The following is a 20182-nucleotide window of genomic DNA, read 5'->3' on the forward strand; positions in this document are numbered from 1 at the left end:
TTGAAATGCGGTAAATGCAGACTTCATATGAAACAATGCAATGTAATGGAAAGTTGTACAACGTTCATGACATTCTTTCCCTATTTTGTGATTTTGATTTTGATTTAATTTTTTTGGAAAACACAGATTGACTGTCCTTTTGAAAGAGGTGATAATTCATGCAACCTCATCCTATCTTTTTGCAAATCTCTCCGGGAACTCCCTCAGAGTGTATGTTCTGTTTGATTTAGTCACTTGACCGTTTTGGAGTGACGGGAATGGAGTCGTTTGATAATTAATCAATCTATTGAAATTCCGGGGCTTGTCTCCCTTTTTTTTCCTTGTTTAAAAACATCGACGGGTGTGAACTTTTGATCGGCCCCTATGTTCACTTGAGGCTCATGCACGGTGCCCCTCATTGCCCCAGTGTAAGGCTTTGAGGTACCAATCGTTGCCTTTCGTCATGACCTTGTAGGAGGGAACCTATTGGGTGAGAACTTCTAATCTGCCCCTAGGTTCGCTTGAGGTTTTTGCATGGTGCCTTTCGTTGCCCCAGTGTAGGGCTTAGAGGTACCAAGTGTTGTCTTGTTTTCACGACCTCGTAGTAAGGAAGAATGAAAGAAGCAGTTGATTCTTGCAAAAAGAATTTTCCAAGGACGAGAAATAGTTGAAGGATTTTTTGATGGATTAAGTCAAATGACTCCTATGTAGAAGCACGATGTTTTGATGTCTTGATGATGCTAAAGGATCAAGTGCTTCTAAGTTTTATTCAAGACAAGAATCCAAGAAAGTCAAGATATATGATCAAGTTGATTTCTAGAATCTTTTGGAAGAAGTTTCCAAATTGAAAAAACAAAAGGTTTGACCAAAGAATTCTATCATTTCAAATTGAGATTTGCTCTCCGGTAATCGATTACCAGCAGCTGAAAATGTTTATAATAGTCACTAGAAATTTGAATTCAAAATTTATAATGTGTAATCGATTACACATGGATGGTAATTGATTACCAGCAATTTATTCAAATTTTAAAGCCTGTGATCTATTACACAAGTCTTGTAATCGATTACCAGAGGAGATTTTCAGAAAATAATTTCCAAGAGTCACATCTATTCAAATGGTTTATGAATGGCCATCAAAGGTGACTTGGAAACACGAATTTAAAGAGAGTTTTCATTGCCCACAAAGTTTATCCTCTCAAAAGATTAAGAGTTTTTCTGAACTGAACTGTCTTATCCTCTCAAAAAGATTCCTTGGTCAACCACTTGCATATTCAATAAGGAATTTTGATTGGTCTTCATTGTACAATCTATCCCTTTTAAGAGAGAATTCTTCTTCTCTTCTTCTTACTTCTGAAAAGGGATTAAGAGACTGAGAGTCTCTTATTGTAGAGGATTCTTGAACACAAGGGAAGGGTTGTCCCTGTGTGGTTCAGACTTTGTAAAAGGAGTTTTACAAAGAGAGTGGAAAATCTCAAGCTTGAGGACTGGACGTAGGCGCGGGAAGTGGCCGAACCAGTATAAATCAAGTTTGCATTCCTCTCTTCCTTTAAACTTCTTTTATTGCTATTTATCTTTTGCTTTAAAGAAGTTTATTTTGATTTGTCTTTTGAGTAATTCATGTTAAGGGTGCATTGTTAATCCAAAAAGAAAGAGTGATAGTTCAATTGGGGAATAGTCTTTGCATCTTAATTCAACCCCCCTTTTTCTTAAGGTAACTGAGGCCATTTGTCCAACATCCTATTCTTGACAACTCGCTTCTCTAAGAAGACAAACTTTCTGGAATGATAAAATGAAGTCACATGAACGTCTATATTTTTACTTGAAAACACAGTCAATCAAATGCCTTTTTATTTTTTTTATTTTGAAACTTATTTTTTATTTTGAAACTTATTTGTTTTTGTTAGTGCTTAGCTTTACTTAGCTTTAAAAGATTGGCTAAGATTTTGTTAAAACATAAGCACTTAGACAATGAAGGAAAGCTGGAGCTGCTGCACATGATGTCCAACGTTATGTCAAAGAATAAGATCGGGCTGCACAATGCACAAGGCAAGATGAAATGACAAATGAAGAATTGAAGCTGCAAGATTCACGATGTCGGATACAATGTCCAGGACATCCTGCCTGAAAATACTGGAATTGCTAAAAGCATTGAAGCTGCAGGATCCACGATGTCGGATACAATGTCCAGGACATCCTGCCCGAAAATACTGGAGTGGCTAAAAGCATTGAAGTTGCAGGATCCACGATGTCGGATACGATGTCCAGGACATCTTGCCCGAAAATACTGGACATATAAATCTGTTATATCTTTAACAGATTATTGTGCAGTTAGCAAGAGATTAGATGATCTATCTTTAGGAACGAATTAAAAGATAATTAAAGTTCGAATTACAAACTAGAAGAGTTCGTTCAGGGATTAAAGATTAAAGATAAAAACTAAATGATCAAACGTTATCTTTTAGTTCTTTAAGTGCAGATTTTCAGGAAGAATGATAGATCTCATCCAGCACAAGCTGTTGCAGCCCAGACCCACACACTGCTATAAAAACATGGAGGCTGCACGAGTTCTGTACCAAGTCCGGGATTGAAGAGTTATTTTGTGAGTTTTGGGACTTGAATGTTTTGTGAGCCACCTTGATGGTACCCTAACATCAAGTGTTGGACCTGAGTGTGTAGAGTTGATCTCTAGTGTGTAGAGTTGATCTCTAGTGTGTGGAGTTGATCTCTATTGTTCAGAGAGCAATCTCTGGTGTGTCTTTGATTTGTTTGTAAACACGGGAGTGTGATTGAGAGGGAGTGAGCGGGGTTCTCATATCTAAGAGTGGCTCTTAGGTAGAGATTGCACGGGTAATGGTTAGGTGAGAAGGTTGTAAACAGTGGCTGTTAGACCTTGAACTAACACTATTTTAGTGGATTTCCTCCCTGGCTTGGTAGCCCCCAGATGTAGGTGAGGTTGCACCGAACTGGGTTAACAATTCTCTTGTGTTATTTACTTGTTTAAACTGTACACACTGTCAAATATAATCTGCATGTTCTGAAGCGTGATGTCGTGACATCCTGTACGACATCTGTCCCCAGTATCAGAATTTCAATTGGTATCAGAGCGGGCACTCGAAATCACTGAGTGAGACCTAAGGAGATAAATTCTGATGAACATGGAGAAAGAAGGAGGACCAGTGAACAGACCACCAATTCTGGATGGAACCAACTATGAATACTGGAAAGCAAGGATGGTGGCCTTCCTCAAATCACTGGATAGCAGAACCTGGAAAGCTGTCATCAAAGGCTGGGAACATCCCAAGATGCTGGACACAGAAGGAAAGCCCACTGATGAATTGAAGCCAGAAGAAGACTGGACTAAAGAAGAAGACGAATTGGCACTTGGAAACTCCAAAGCTTTGAATGCTCTATTCAATGGAGTTGACAAGAATATCTTCAGACTGATCAACACATGCAAAGTGGCCAAGGATGCATGGGAGATCCTGAAAACCACTCATGAAGGAACCTCCAAAGTGAAGATGTCCAGATTGCAACTATTGGCCACAAAATTCGAAAATCTGAAGATGAAGGAGGAAGAATGTATTCATGACTTCCACATGAACATTCTTGAAATTGCCAATGCTTGCACTGCCTTAGGAGAGAGGATGACAGATGAAAAGCTGGTGAGAAAGATCCTCAGATCCTTGCCTAAGAGATTTGACATGAAAGTCACTGCAATAGAGGAGGCCCAAGACATTTGCAACATGAGAGTAGATGAACTCATTGGTTCCCTTCAAACCTTTGAGCTAGGACTCTCGGATAGGGCTGAAAAGAAGAGCAAGAATCTGGCTTTCGTTTCCAATGATGAAGGAGAAGAAGATGAGTATGACCTGGACACTGATGAAGGTCTGACTAACGCAGTTGTGCTCCTTGGAAAACAGTTCAACAAAGTGATGAACAGAATGGACAGGAGGCAGAAACCACATGTCCAGAACATCCCTTTCGACATCAGGAAAGGCAGTAAATACCAGAAAAGGTCAGATGAACAGCCCAGTCACAGCAAAGGAATTCAATGCCATGGGTGTGAAGGCTATGGACACATCATAGCTGAATGTCCCACTCATCTCAAGAAGCAGAGGAAAGGACTTTCTGTATGTCGGTCTGATGATACAGAGAGTGAACAAGAAAGTGATTCTGACAGAGATGTGAATGCACTCACTGGGAGATTTGAAACTGCTGAAGATTCGTGTGATACAGATAGTGAAATCACTTTTGATGAGCTTGCTATATCCTATAGAGAACTATGCATCAAAAGTGAGGAGATCCTTCAGCAAGAAGCACAACTGAAGAAGGTCATTGCAAATCTGGAGGCTGAAAAGGAGGCACATGAAGAGGAGATCTCTGAGCTTAAAGGAGAAGTTGGTTTTCTGAACTCTAAACTGGAAAACATGACAAAATCAATAAAGATGCTGAATAAAGGCTCAGATACGCTTGATGAGGTGCTACAGCTTGGAAAGAATGTTGGAAACCAGAGAGGACTTGGATTTAATCCTAAGTCTGCTGGCAGAACAACCATGACAGAATTTGTTCCTGCCAAAAACAGCACTGGAGCCACGATGTCACAACATCGGTCTCGACATCATGGAACGCAGCAGAAAAGGAGCAAAAGAAAGAATTGGAGGTGTCACTACTGTGGTAAGTATGGTCACATAAAGCCCTTTTGCTATCATTTACATGGTCATCCACGTCATGGAACTCAAAATAGCAGCAGTGGAAGGAAGATGATGTGGGTTCCAAAACACAAGACTGTTAGTCTTGTTGTTCATACTTCACTTAGAGCATCAGCTAAGGAAGATTGGTACCTAGATAGCGGCTGTTCCAGACACATGACAGGAGTTAAAGAATTCCTGGTGAACATTGAACCTTGCTCCACTAGCTATGTGACATTTGGAGATGGCTCTAAAGGAAAGATCACTGGAATGGGAAAGCTAGTCCATGATGGACTTCCTAGTCTGGACAAAGTACTGCTGGTGAAGGGACTGACTGCAAACTTGATCAGCATCAGTCAGCTGTGTGATGAAGGATTCAATGTAAACTTCACAAAGTCAGAATGCTTGGTGACAAATGAGAAGAGTGAAGTCCTAATGAAGGGCAGCAGATCAAAGGACAACTGTTACCTATGGACACCTCAAGAAACCAGTTACTCCTCCACATGTCTATTCTCCAGAGAAGATGAAGTCAGAATATGGCATCAAAGATTTGGACATCTGCACTTAAGAGGCATGAAGAAAATCATTGACAAAGGTGCTGTTAGAGGCATTCCCAATCTGAAAATAGAAGAAGGCAGAATCTGTGGTGAATGTCAGATTGGAAAGCAAGTCAAGATGTCCCACCAGAAGCTTCAACATCAGACCACTTCCAGGGTGCTGGAACTACTTCACATGGACTTGATGGGGCCTATGCAAGTTGAAAGCCTTGGAGGAAAGAGGTATGCCTATGTTGTTGTGGATGATTTCTCCAGATTTACCTGGGTCAACTTTATCAGAGAAAAATCAGACACCTTTGAAGTATTCAAGGAGTTGAGTCTAAGACTTCAAAGAGAAAAAGACTGTGTGATCAAGAGAATCAGGAGTGACCATGGCAGAGAATTTGAAAACAGCAAGTTTACTGAATACTGCACATCTGAAGGCATCACTCATGAGTTCTCTGCAGCCATTACACCACAGCAAAATGGCATAGTTGAAAGGAAAAACAGGACTTTGCAAGAGGCTGCTAGGGTCATGCTTCATGCCAAAGAACTTCCCTATAATCTCTGGGCTGAAGCCATGAACACAACATGCTATATCCACAACAGAGTCACACTTAGAAGAGGGACTTCAACCACACTATATGAAATCTGGAAAGGGAGGAAGCCAACTGTCAAGCACTTTCACATCTTTGGAAGCCCATGTTACATTTTGGCAGATAGAGAGCAAAGGAGAAAGATGGATCCCAAGAGTGATGCAGGAATATTCCTGGGATACTCTACAAACAGCAGAGCATATAGAGTATTCAACTCCAGAACCAGAACTGTGATGGAATCCATCAATGTGGTTGTTGATGATCTAACTCCAGCAAGAAAGAAGGATGTCGAAGAAGATGTCAGAACATCGGGAGACAATGTAGCAGATACAGCTAAAAGTGCAGAGAATGCAGAAAACTCTGATTCTGCTACAGATGAATCAAACATCAACCAACCCGACAAGGGACCCTCCATTAGAATCCAGAAGATGCACCCCAATGAGCTGATTATAGGAGATCCAAACAGAGGAGTCACTACAAGATCAAGGGAGATTGAGATTGTCTCCAACTCATGTTTTGTCTCCAAAATTGAGCCCAAGAATGTGAAAGAGGCACTGGCTGATGAGTTCTGGATCAATGCTATGCAAGAAGAATTGGAGCAATTCAAAAGGAATGAAGTCTGGGAGCTAGTTTCGAGACCCGAGGGAACTAATGTGATTGGCACCAAGTGGATCTTCAAGAACAAAACCGATGAAGAAGGTGTTATAACCAGAAACAAGGCCAGACTTGTTGCTCAAGGCTACACTCAGATTGAAGGTGTAGACTTTGATGAAACATTCGCCCCAGTTGCTAGACTTGAGTCCATCAGATTGTTACTTGGTGTAGCTTGCATCCTCAAATTCAAGCTGTACCAAATGGATGTGAAGAGCGCATTTCTGAATGGATACCTGAATGAAGAAGCCTATGTGGAGCAGCCAAAGGGATTTGTAGATCCAGCTCATCCAGATCATGTATACAGGCTCAAGAAGGCTCTCTATGGATTGAAGCACGCTCCAAGAGGTTGGTATGAAAGGCTAACAGAGTTCCTTACTCAGCAAGGGTATAGGAAGGGAGGAATTGACAAGACTCTCTTTGTCAAGCAAGATGCTGAAAACTTGATGATAGCACAGATATATGTTGATGACATTGTGTTTGGAGGGATGTCGAATGAGATGCTTCGACATTTTGTTCAACAGATGCAATCTGAATTTGAGATGAGTCTTGTTGGAGAGCTGACTTATTTTCTGGGACTCCAAGTGAAGCAGATGGAAGACTCCATATTCCTCTCACAAAGCAAGTATGCAAAGAACATTGTCAAGAAGTTTGGGATGGAGAATGCCAGCCATAAAAGAACACCTGCACCTACTCACTTGAAGCTGTCAAAAGATGAAGCTGGCACCAGTGTTGATCAAAGTCTGTACAGAAGCATGATTGGGAGCTTACTATATTTAACAGCTAGCAGACCCGACATCACCTATGCAGTAGGTGTTTGTGCAAGATATCAAGCCAATCCTAAGATAAGTCACTTGACTCAAGTAAAGAGAATTCTGAAATATGTAAATGGCACCAGTGACTATGGGATTATGTACTGTCATTGTTCAGATTCAATGCTGGTTGGGTATTGTGATGCTGATTGGGCTGGAAGTGCAGATGACAGAAAAAGCACTTCTGGTGGATGTTTCTATTTGGGGAACAATCTTATTTCATGGTTCAGCAAGAAGCAAAACTGTGTGTCCCTATCTACTGCTGAAGCAGAGTATATTGCAGCAGGAAGCAGCTGTTCACAACTAGTTTGGATGAAGCAGATGCTGAAGGAGTACAATGTCGAACAAGATGTCATGACATTATACTGTGACAACCTGAGTGCTATTAATATTTCTAAAAATCCTGTGCAACACAGCAGAACCAAGCACATTGACATTAGACATCACTATATCAGAGAGCTTGTTGATGATAAAGTTATCACACTGGAGCATGTTGACACTGAGGAACAAATAGCAGATATTTTCACAAAGGCATTGGATGCAAATCAGTTTGAAAAACTGAGGGGCAAGCTGGGCATTTGTCTGCTAGAGGAATTATAGCAGCTACTGCTATCTGAACGTGCTCAAACGTCTCACTTAACATTAATAGCACGTTCACTACTAAGCCAAAACAAATTCGACCGTTGCTTCACACGTCCCTCTACATTCCTCATTCAAACTTATATTTTCGTGGTAATCTCGTTTTCAGCATTCCCCAACAGCTCTCAGAAATTTGCGAAACCATTCCAAACGCTCTGCTTTTCCATGGCTACCTCACCAAAAGAAACTTCAGCTCCTGGTTCACCCGCTGTACCATCATCTCCATCATCCACCAAAGCACCAGCAAACCAGGAACGACCTGAATTCAATATCCAGCCCATACAGATGATTCCTGGTCAAGCCCCTGTTCCTGAAAAACTGGTTCCCAAACGACAACAGGGTGTGAAGATTCCTGAAAACCCTAGCCTTGCAACAAGTCCTAGGGAAGTGGACACAGAGATGGATAAGAAGATCCGCAGTATTGTGAGTAACATTCTGAAAAATGCTTCTGTCCCTGATGCTGATGAAGATGTCCCAACATCTTCCACCCCAAATGTTTCTGTGCCTGATGTTGATAAAGATGTTCCAACATCTTCCGCTCCAAATGCTGAAGCCCTCCCTTCACCCAGTGAAGAGGAATCAACAGAAGAAGATGATCAAGCCACAGAAGAGTCCCCTGCACCAAAGGCACCAGAACCTGCTCCAGGTGACCTTATTGACCTCGAAGATGTAGAATCTGATGAGGAACCCATTGCCAACAAGTTGGCACCTGGCATTGCGGAAAGACTACAAAGCAGAAAAGGAAAAACCCCCATTAAGAGGTCTGGACGAATCAAGACTATGGCCCAGAAGAAAAGCACTCCAATCACTCCTACCTCATCCAGACGAAGCAAAGTCGCAATTCCTTCCAAGAAGAGGAAAGAAATTTCCTCATCTGATTCTGATGATGATGTCGAACTAGATGTCTCGACATCAAAGAGGGCCAAGAAATCTGGGAAAAAGGTGCCTGAAAATGTCCCTGATGCACCATTGGACAACATCTCATTCCACTCCATTGGCAATGCTGAAAGGTGGAAATTCGTGTATCAACGCAGACTTGCCTTGGAAAGAGAACTGGGAAGAGCTGCCTTGGATTGCAAGGAGATCATGGACCTCATCACGGCTGCTGGACTGCTGAAGACTGTCTCCAAGTTGGGAGATTGCTATGAAAGTCTAGTAAGGGAATTCATTGTCAACATTCCCTCTGACATAACAAACAGAAAGAGTGATGAGTATCAAAAGGTATTTTTCAGAGGAAAGTGTGTTAGATTCTCCCCTGCTGTGATCAACAAATACCTGGGCAGACCAACAGATGGAGTGGTGGACATTACTGTTTCTGAGCATCAAATTGCCAAGGAAATCACTGCCAAACAAATCCAGCATTGGCCAAAGAAAGGGAAGCTGTCTGCAGGGAAGCTAAGTGTGAAATATGCAATCCTGCACAGGATTGGAGCTGCAAACTGGGTACCCACCAATCATACTTCCACTGTTGCCACAGGTTTGGGTAAATTTCTGTATGCTGTTGGAACCAAGTCCAAATTTAATTTTGGAAACTATATATTTGATCAAACTGTTAAGCATTCAGAATCCTTTGCTGTCAAATTACCCATTGCCTTCCCAACTGTATTGTGTGGCATTATGTTGAGTCAACATCCCAATATTTTAAACTACACTGACTCTGTGATGAAGAGAGAATCTCCTCTATCCCTGCATTACAAACTATTTGAGGGGACACATGTCCCAGACATTGTCTCGACATCAGGGAAAGCTGCTGCCTCAGGTGCTGTGTCCAAGGATGCTCTGATTGCTGAACTCAAGGACACATGCAAGGTGCTGGAAGCAACCATCAAAGCCACCACAGAGAAGAAGATGGAGCTGGAACGGCTGATCAAAAGGCTCTCAGAAAGTGGCATTGATGATGGAGAAGCAGCTGAGGAAGAAGATGCTGCAACAGAGGAAGAGGAAGATGCAGCAGAGGATACTGATTCAGATGATGATGATGATTCTGAAGCCACCCCATGATCATCAGACCTTTATGTTTTTTTTGCTTTTACTTTTATTAGCTAAAGGGGCATATCCCTTTGAACAATGGTTACTATTGGTCTGTAATATTTGCACCTTAAGCTCATGCATTCTACTTTTGTCAAATTCTGTCTAAAAAGGGGGAGTAATAGTTATGCATGATTTGGGAGTAATGGTATTAATATGTATGCAATAGTAGTATTAGTCATGATGTATGATTTTGAGTAGGAGGATACGATGTATGCATGATTCATGATTTTGAGGGGGAGTTGTATGATACGATGTATGCATGATTCATGATTTTGAGGGGGAGTTGTATGATACGATGTATGCATGATTCATGACTTTGAGGGGGAGACTGCTGCTGCTGCTGATGACTGATGTAAGCTACTAGTAGCTGATAGAAGATGCTGCAGTAAGAGCATGGAGACAGGGGGAGCAGAAGCAGAAAGCTGATGTCATGTGAGATGTCTTGACATCCTGGAAACGACTTGCAACTTGCAGAATTTCCGCTGTGCTTGATTACTCTGATAATGAAAGTTGCTGATCCCACTTGCATAACTGCTCGTACCTGCTCAGGAAGTGTCTAAGTATGTTTTAGACAAAATTTGCCAAAGGGGGAGATTGTTAGTGATTAGCTTTACTAAGCTTTAAAAGATTGGCTAAGATTTTGTTAAAACATAAGCACTTAGACAATGAAGGAAAGCTGGAGCTGCTGCACATGATGTCCAACGTTATGTCAAAGAATAAGATCGGGCTGCACAATGCACAAGGCAAGATGAAATGACAAATGAAGAATTGAAGCTGCAGGATTCACGATGTCGGATACAATGTCCAGGACATCCTGCCTGAAAATACTGGAATTGCTAAAAGCATTGAAGCTGCAGGATCCACGATGTCGGATACAATGTCCAGGACATCCTGCCCGAAAATACTGGAGTGGCTAAAAGCATTGAAGTTGCAGGATCCACGATGTCGGATACAATGTCCAGGACATCTTGCCCGAAAATACTGGACATATAAATCTGTTATATCTTTAACAGATTATTGTGCAGTTAGCAAGAGATTAGATGATCTATCTTTAGGAACGAATTAAAAGATAATTAAAGTTCGAATTACAAACTAGAAGAGTTCGTTCAGGGATTAAAGATTAAAGATAAAAACTAAAAGATCAAACGTTATCTTTTAGTTCTTTAAGTGCAGATTTTCAGGAGGAATGATAGATCTCATCCAGCACAAGCTGTTGCAGCCCAGACACACACACTGCTATAAAAACATGGAGGCTGCACGAGTTTTGTACCAAGTCCGGGATTGAAGAGTTATTTTGTGAGTTTTGGGACTTGAGTGTTTTGTGAGCCACCTTGATGGTACCCTAACATCAAGTGTTGGACCTGAGTGTGTAGAGTTGATCTCTAGTGTGTAGAGTTGATCTCTAGTGTGTGGAGTTGATCTCTATTGTTCAGAGAGCAATCTCTGGTGTGTCTTTGATTTGTTTGTAAACACGGGAGTGTGATTGAGAGGGAGTGAGCGGGGTTCTCATATCTAAGAGTGGCTCTTAGGTAGAGATTGCACGGGTAGTGGTTAGGTGAGAAGGTTGTAAACAGTGGCTGTTAGACCTTGAACTAACACTATTTTAGTGGATTTCCTCCCTGGCTTGGTAGCCCCCAGATGTAGGTGAGGTTGCACCGAACTGGGTTAACAATTCTCTTGTGTTATTTACTTGTTTAAACTGTACACACTGTCAAATATAATCTGCATGTTCTGAAGCGTGATGTCGTGACATCCTGTACGACATCTGTCCCCAGTATCAGAATTTCAGTTTTGAACTTTACTCATTGTTTTACGGCAACCCCACCAACGTGCAAGATGAGTAATCTCTGATTGAACGGTCTTGGAAGTCAACACTCAGGAGCGCAGGTTGCTTGAGCAAACAGACCAATGGCTTACACCCACATTCCGGTGAAAGTTGAATAAGCAAACATGCGTTTGTGAGAGGATGAGGGACAAAGATATCAACTTTATCCATTTCATTTAACATTGTAGCTGTGGTTTACAATAATGGCATAAACTTGGAAACCCTGATGAGTCATTAGGGACACCTAACAACAGCTTTCAAAATTGCCCCATGTGTGGCATCTCTTATCAATGTCAGGATTTACACGCAATTCTCCTCAAATTTCAGCCAGCCCGCATCAATTAGACCTTGCACCTTACGCTTCAGAGCCCTACCATGCTCAATGGAACGCCCCGGGGCTTCTCCGTGACAAGCACACGTTGCGTTCGAGTCGTATTCTCGGAGAAATGGAGGTTGATGAACCTTGGCTAGGTTTATGGCTACCATTGAATTATCAAGTAGATATGGGATCAAGTTTAGCATATGACAACGGAATTTGGGGTGAACCCTACAGGCTTTTTGCTGCAAAATTCCTTTTTGTTGGTGTTTTTTTTTTTTTTAGAAATGGGTTTATGATCCCAACATGGTTGGCTCATGGTGCCTAACACATGCAACTAAGAATGTAGTGTGAAGTTTCACGCTTCCCCTTTTTTGTTTTTGTAGACGAAAACACAAGGATGAGCAAACATGAAAACAAATGGTATGCAATTTTGCAGATCAAAAAGTTTGTTGAACGCATATGCATGATGATGCCATGACTCATGCAAAATGTGAGGCTGGAATATGATAACGGACAAATGCAGGAACGATATGTTCATTATGATGTTATGAAGAGATGCTTATGCGATGCATGATATGAATGCATTTTACGGTCACGAGAGCCTGGAAAATTATCTCTTCTTACTTGCGCATTTGGGGGCGCAGTGCCCCATGTGTACAATTAAGAAGGTGATATGGACCTTCCGGCTTCCCGTGACAAAGGACGAGACCAACATACAATGCATGCTAGAGATAAAATGTGGGAGTGACTTGATTCGCACTGATTTTTGGAGTAAAAACGTGGGATAAACTCATTTTTTTCAAAAAGTTATAACTAGTCAAGATCTGAGCGACAATACAAACTTCCTAGCGGTTTCTAATCATATGGTCCATTAAGTCTATCATATGCTGACAATAGCTGAGAAGTCCGTGGATCTCCTCGGGGGCGGAGTAGGTGTCCGCCACTGCTTTGGCCTTGGCTAGCAATGGGGGAAGTTCTTGACTCCTGTTCAAAGTAAGAGCAAATCGGTCCGTCCACATTGTTGCCTCTTGGTGCAATGAATCAATTACCCTTTCCCTTGCTTCCCTTTCTGCTGATATCTTGGCGTACTCATCCTCTAGCCTTTGCTCGTGAGTCACCGCTAGATTTAGCTTCTCTTTGCACTTATCGATGATGGCCCACATATTCCCTTCAGTCTCGCTTAACTGTTGGGACAAATTTCTTTTCGACCTAAGGCAAACCTTTAGCTCGTCCTTCAAGATCATGCCTTTGACCCGTGATGATTCCTTTCACCTCTTCGGAGCTTGAGCTCACTATTGCTGCCCTATAAAGCCCCTCAAAACTTTGCTTTGGTCGTGTTCTTCCTTTCGGGCCTTCTTGGTTTCTCATTCCAAGGCTTCATCGGTGGCCATATTGACATCCCTTAGTTCATCATACTCTTTTCAGACTTTGATGGCTATGGACTTGAACTTCTCTTCGACTACCCAGGCTCTTTCAAGCTCTGCCTTTAGGGCTTGTACCTCATCACTTTCTTCCGAAGCTTTAACCTCATCGTCTCTCACAGTCTTTAGATTTGGGAGCCAATCCAGTCCTTGTGTTCGGACTCTCAGCCACTTATGATAGCCGCCGATGATCCCATTACTGCTTCCCCTAAGCTCTCTGTCCTTTCTTCACGCCGCATCCCATGCCTTGCGAACTCCTTGGAGTACCCTCGCGTTGTGGTCACTGAAACCTCGTGCGATGAAAGGCGTGATGCTTTCGTCTGATGGCACTCCTCTCATGGGACATCCTTCGCATGAAGATAGAATCCTGATTCTTCCTTCCTTCTAGCGAGGGAACCATTTAACAGATGCCCCTCCATGCTAGCCAAGAGTTGGTGCACAACAAACAATTCTTGCGCCGCTCTTTTCACATCCCCGGTCGAACGTGTCATACATGGCCAAAATGGCGACGACCGGGCTTTCCTTGCCATGATGAAAGGCGAGGAAAGCGTCAATCGCTGCTAGGTCCACTAACCCTTCCATATTCGGAAAGAGGACAACTCCAAAGATCAAAAGCGCCAAGATGTCAATAAAAGAAAGCCCATTCGCCTTGATTTGCCAAGGCCTTTGCCCTTTCCTCCAAACACTTCCTTGGTACTCTGACTACCCCATTCCTGTTTTGCTTTACACGGTCCAACTCTTGTGCTGAGATTTTCACCACCTTGGCAACTCTTGTCGTGGAGGGATAGAACCCAGAGAAAAGATATGGCTTCCTTCCTCCCAGTGGGCATCCCAGGATTTCTTCAAACTCTTTCACAGTCGGCACTAGCTGGAAGTCCTCAAATGTGAAGCACCTTAGGGGCTGGTCATAATACTGGGAAAGGGATGCAATCGGTTCCATGGAGACTTCTACCCTAGCTAGGTCCCAAATCTTACCATAGGCTTTGCGGAAGGCTTGCCGTTGAAGTTGACCCATTAATTGCCCCAACTTTCGTAAACTGGTGACCTCTAAGCTCTTGATTTTGACTTGATAGAACCTCTTTTTAAGCGAAGGCTTTTGACTTGATCCCATGTTTTACTAAAGTGAAATAAAATCTAGTGCGAAACAAAACTCCTACATCTATCATGGGTGGAATGGATGAATGCATGAAGAAATGCATATGACACAGATGCAATTTACGAATACGGGAGCCCGAGAAATTGTTTCCTTCTTGGATACAACGTTTGGGCAGCATGGCAAGGCGACACGGACCCTCCGTCGGTTTGCTAAAGTGAGGGGATCAAAGACGAAACCCACGCATGATGCATATGCGAAAGGCACAACACGGGGATGTACATAGTACGACAATATTCACAAACAAATATAAGCAAAAGGGTATATGATACTTATGCATGGCAGTGTGAAAAATGGCACGCAGCGTGTTTGCTCCGTGCCCCTATTTAAGGGACCTATAAGGGAGAGAGCTAACTAGGCTTTTAGTGATAACCCCCAAGGTAGTCATATCTCTCTTGATGGTTTCTAGAGGTATCATCCCCTTCGAAGAACATACTGCAGCAGTAGGGACTACTAGCAACAATATGTTTTCAAAGAGAAAAACTCTAGATGAGGGTTCACTGTAATCAAGCAAGTCGGAGACCTAGCATGATCACGGATTCACCTCCACTCCTTATGTTCCCACGAACCCGGGTATAGGGCCCTTTTTCAACTCACCATGTGTGCAAATAGTGTTATTGTTTGTGTGCATCAAATGAATAAATATTTACCTCATGCATACAAAAAAAATGCACTAAAAGCATCAAAGAGTTATATATACAAGAACATAATAAGGGGAAGCCAACAAAGGAGTAAGTCATGGCAAAATTTGCACAAGATTAAATGGCCTAACTCTCTAAAAATAGTCCCCAGTGGAGTCGCCAACTGTCGCAACCTACCCTTCGGCGGGAGGGCGACGCGTGACTCGCGGGATGCGTGTTCCACGAAAGGAATACGCGCGGAGTCGCCACCAACGTTTATTTGAGGAAAACGTCGGAAAAACCGGAAAAGACGCGATCTACAAACTTTTAAGTGAAAGGTTCGGGAGTTGTATTTACGCACGGGGAAGGTATTAGCACCCCACACGTCCGTCCCAAGGGACGGCAGCCTTTAATCGAATGTGCAAACGTGACTTTGATTTTTACGTTCCCTTTTATGTCCTTATATCCTTTATATTTTTTCTTTTTTTTGTGGTCGACAAGGGTGTTTCCCTTTGCTCCTACGTATTCCTCAATTTGGGATGAGAAAATCAGACCTACGTAGTTCTTTCGGAACAAAGTGTTTGGTTAAGTTGTTTTTTTCTTTTTTGTAAAATATGTTTTTATTGAACAAAAGGTCATTTAAGGTGTTGGACCATTAAACGGTCTTTTGATTTTGAAAGATGAGAAACGTTAAGGCGTTGGACCATTAACGATCTCTTGTTTTTGAAAGGAGAGAAACGTTAAGGCATTGGACCATTAACGACCTCTTGTTTTTGAAAGGAGAGAAACGTTAAGGCATTGGACCATTAACGATCTCTTGGGGTGGTCGACAAAAGCGGGGCTTTTGCTCCTACGTATCCTCAATTGCAATGAGGAAATCAGACCTACGTAGTTCTTGCAAAAGCGGTAAAGTCACATGTTGATTTTATGCTTTTGAACGGTCCATGTTAACCGATAAAAGCAAAGAGGACCATTTAAGGCGCTGGACCTTAAAACGGTTTTTAGAGATTTTTCGGAAAAAACTTGATTTGTGAGTTGATTTTAGTCTTAGTTTCACTTTGGTTTATTAATCAATTCATTCAAGGAAACTTCCAAAGAAAAACGTCCGATTGATTTTTTTTATTATTTTATTCAAAGATATTTTGATTATTTTATTATTATTTTTCAAGATATTTTGATTATTTTATTATTATTTTACTTTTTTTGGTTTAACCGAGGTTATAGCGTGAACGATCGGTTAGATTTCGTTTTAACAGTGATTAAACGAGATTACAACACAAATGATCGGTTGAAATTCATTTTATCATTTATTAGACGAGAAAACGGCTTAAATAAATGGTTAAAGCACGTTAAAAACTGAAGAAAAGAAAACTGAAAGTAAACGAAATTAAAGTGAAAGTACACAAAACAAGAAATGAATTGAAAGTCTCGGATTCGAAAACTTACCCGTTGAAGAACGAAGAACGAACGAAGAACGGATGAAGAACGGTGAAGAACGACGAAGAACGATGAAGAATTTCCACAGAATCGCTTACGGAAGCGTTACGGAAGTACTTCGACTTGATTTTTCTTCACGAAAACGTGTTTTTTTGCCCAAAATAGCCGAAATGCATAGCCAAAAGGGTCTTGAACCTTTTGAAACAGCTCCCCCCTCCCCTATTTATAGAAAAAAAGGAGGTGCTTGCCGCCCAAAGACTTAATGAAGAAGATTTCTAAGCGCACCCGAATTACTAAGTTCACCCCCCTTTTCGTATTTTACGGAAAAGTTACGGAAGCCTTACGGAACTGTTTTCGAATTTGATTTTCATCTTTTTTCTTTTCCCTTTTACCAATGTTAAGTGGAATATGCTTACCCAAGGTTTTCGGAAATTTTACGGAAGTATTACGGAAGCCGCGGAAGCCCCGAAAACCATTTTTCAAAAACGTGGAGGAGCTTGCCGCCCAGTTGCTTCCTCCTTAAGCAACCCAACTTCCAAAATGTTCTGGAAGGGCCTAGATTTGAATTGCTATTTACACCCCTATCTTGATAAGTTCACCCCCTTACCTTTTTTGGTGATTCTTTTTTCGTAAAGTTACGGAAACTTACGAATCTCGTAACGATACTTGTTTTCTTTCCGTAATATTACGGAACCTTGCGGATTACATAATCATCCCCTTTTTGACTTACGGAATGTTACGGAATCTCACTTAATTATGCAACGATGCTTCCATTGGATTTCCGGTGTGTCACGGAAACTTACGGATTGTGCATCAATATTTTTTTGGTTTTCCGGCATGTCCTGAAATTTCACAAATTGCCTAATGATGGGTACCAAGCACCTCACAAGGACCAAAGAAAGGTCGCATGTCATCAAGCAAAGGTCCCCGGACGAAATTAGGGTATGACACCCTCTAATAACTAAGCTCACCTTCTTGAGTAACTTCCTTGAGAAGATTCCTAAAGAAGCTACAACTTAGCTACACACCCCCCCTATAACTGCTAAGCTAACCCCCATGCCAAAATACATGAAAATATAAAAAAAGTCCCTACTACAAAGACTACTCAAAATGCCCTGAAATACAAGGCTAAAACCCTATACTACTAGAATTGATGCAATCCTACCCCGCAAGGGCATTGGATAGAAAACTCCAAGTAGATTGGGCCAGATATGCAAGAGAAGGCCCTAGGGTTCTTATGAGCCTTAGGGTAGATTTCGGGCCCATGGGCTAAGTACGAGCCCACTTATCTTTGTAAATATTAGATTAAGGTTTCATTAATTTCAGCCCTTGTATTTTAGGGCACCTAGACTAGTTTTTGTATTAGGGGTAGTTTTGTAATTTCACATGCACTAAGTGGATATTTGATGTGTGTGGTTGGAAATAAATTTAATTGAATTGGTAGAAGTCCAATCCAATTAAATTTTAGAGGGGGAGGTGAGCATTTGCTTACTACACCCCATTGCCACATCATATAGTCACACTTTGTGCATGTCCTTCATGCTTTTCATGCCTCATGACACCTAAGCACACTTAGTGGAGAATCTTGGAATTGATCTTGGATTAGTGGGCTGAACCATAACTAAAATTCACTAATCATAATTAGTGAAATTTTGGCTCCAAAGTTTGGCTCCACAAATTCAATTTCAAATTCAAGTGAAATTTGAATTTCCCTCCAATTTTGTGTGACACTTAGGCTATAAATAGAGGTCATGTGTGTGCATTTTTTTTGAACTTTGATCATTTGAATATTAAACTTCAGATCTCAAAGCTCATTTAGAGCACAAAATTTCGTGCTCTTCTCTCCCTCTCCCTTCATTCATCTCCTTCTTCCTCCAAGCTCTTATCCATGGCCTCCTATGATGGTGAGCTTCTTCTAGACTCATCTTCTCCTTGAAGTGGCGTCTCCTCTCTCTCTTCCTTTCTCCATTCCGCTGCCATTCATCTTCCAAGAAGCAAAGGAATCCATTGATGAAGAAGATCCTAGGCCTACAAGCTCCAATGAAGCTTGCATCAAGAATGGCCAAAATACAAGGCCCAAAAGAAGGAAAAACCTATTCTAATATTTACAAAGAAGAGAGGACCCAACCTTGCTCCATGGGCTCAAAAATCTATCCTGGGGTTCATGAGAACCCCAAAGCCTTCTTTAGTAGCTCTAGCCCAATCCTCTTGGAGTCTTCTATCCAATACCCTTGGGGGGTAGGATTGCATCTGGGATGTTGTTGAGCTAACCGGGAAGGGCACGAATGAGTTGGAGTATGACTTTGTCCTTAGGGGTGTTATACAGTTTGGAATCTCCATGCGGCTTATGTTCCCATGGATTGGAGTATCCTTGCAAGAGTGAGTAATCCTAACATGCCACCAGCAATCTCGTCTCAATGAAAGTGTGCTGTTGGGTTTCCCATGATGTGGAAATTTGTCAGTTGCATGTCCTCCTGGTCTTCTTTCACATGTTTTATTGGTACCACATGCTTATAGAGACTCAAGTTAAATCCACATCATAATGCATGTATGTCTACAATAACGGTTGCAATTGTGTGATTATGGGATAAATGATTGTCATTTTTTAAGATGTATTTTTTATAAATTTTCTCTTAATCTATAAATTGTTTTATGTAGTAACATTTGACATAATACCTTTCTATTTGTCTTGAATGTATTTGGGTTTCTCAGACCCTAATTTCGTTCAGGGACTATCATTCATGGATATTTTGATTCTCCCAGTCGAATTAAGTTGGTCGACACCAATTACTGTGCAAAACGAAAGATCATTCGATGTTTTGGTCAAGGATGCGGAAAATACCCAAGGGAAGTGGCAAAAAGGTCATTTTAGGCATTTTTCTAGGCCCTGGTTCACCTGGGCCCCTAAATAGCTTAGGGGTGAAGTAACCAGCTTGCTTGGGCGAGCCAAGTTACTTCAGAGTGAAGCAATAGCTCGCCTGGGCGAGCTGCAAGACCACCAAGTGCCCTTATTTCCTATAAATAGGCGTGAGGGAAGCTGAGGAAGGGGTTAGACCTTCAGTGTTAAGAGAAATTGGAGAGAAATCAGAGAGAAGAAGAAGAAAGAAGAGAAAAATAAGGCCGAGGCGCTACTAAATTGCAACCGTAATCGACTTCTACATCATTCTTCGTTCGGTGTTCTTTATTCATCATCCGATTAGTATTTATTTTAAGGATTCGGATACGGTCTATGCGCCCTTAGGGGTTCTCTTTGTTGCTTTGTGCATCTTCATCTCATTCTTCTATCATCAGTAATCTCATTTTCTTCTTGTAAAATAATTTTCAACCGATCATTTATGCCGTAATCTCATTTTCATCTTGTAAAATAAATTCCAACCAATCATTTGGGCCATAAATCATCTTTTAAAGAGGTTGAAAGTTAATGAACAAAATCAAGATAAAATCAACATATAACTGAATTTTTTTTTCATCAAAG

Source organism: Glycine max, chromosome 3 (genome assembly GCF_000004515.6).
Source record: "Glycine max cultivar Williams 82 chromosome 3, Glycine_max_v4.0, whole genome shotgun sequence".
Classification (NCBI taxonomy): Eukaryota; Viridiplantae; Streptophyta; class Magnoliopsida; order Fabales; family Fabaceae; genus Glycine; species Glycine max.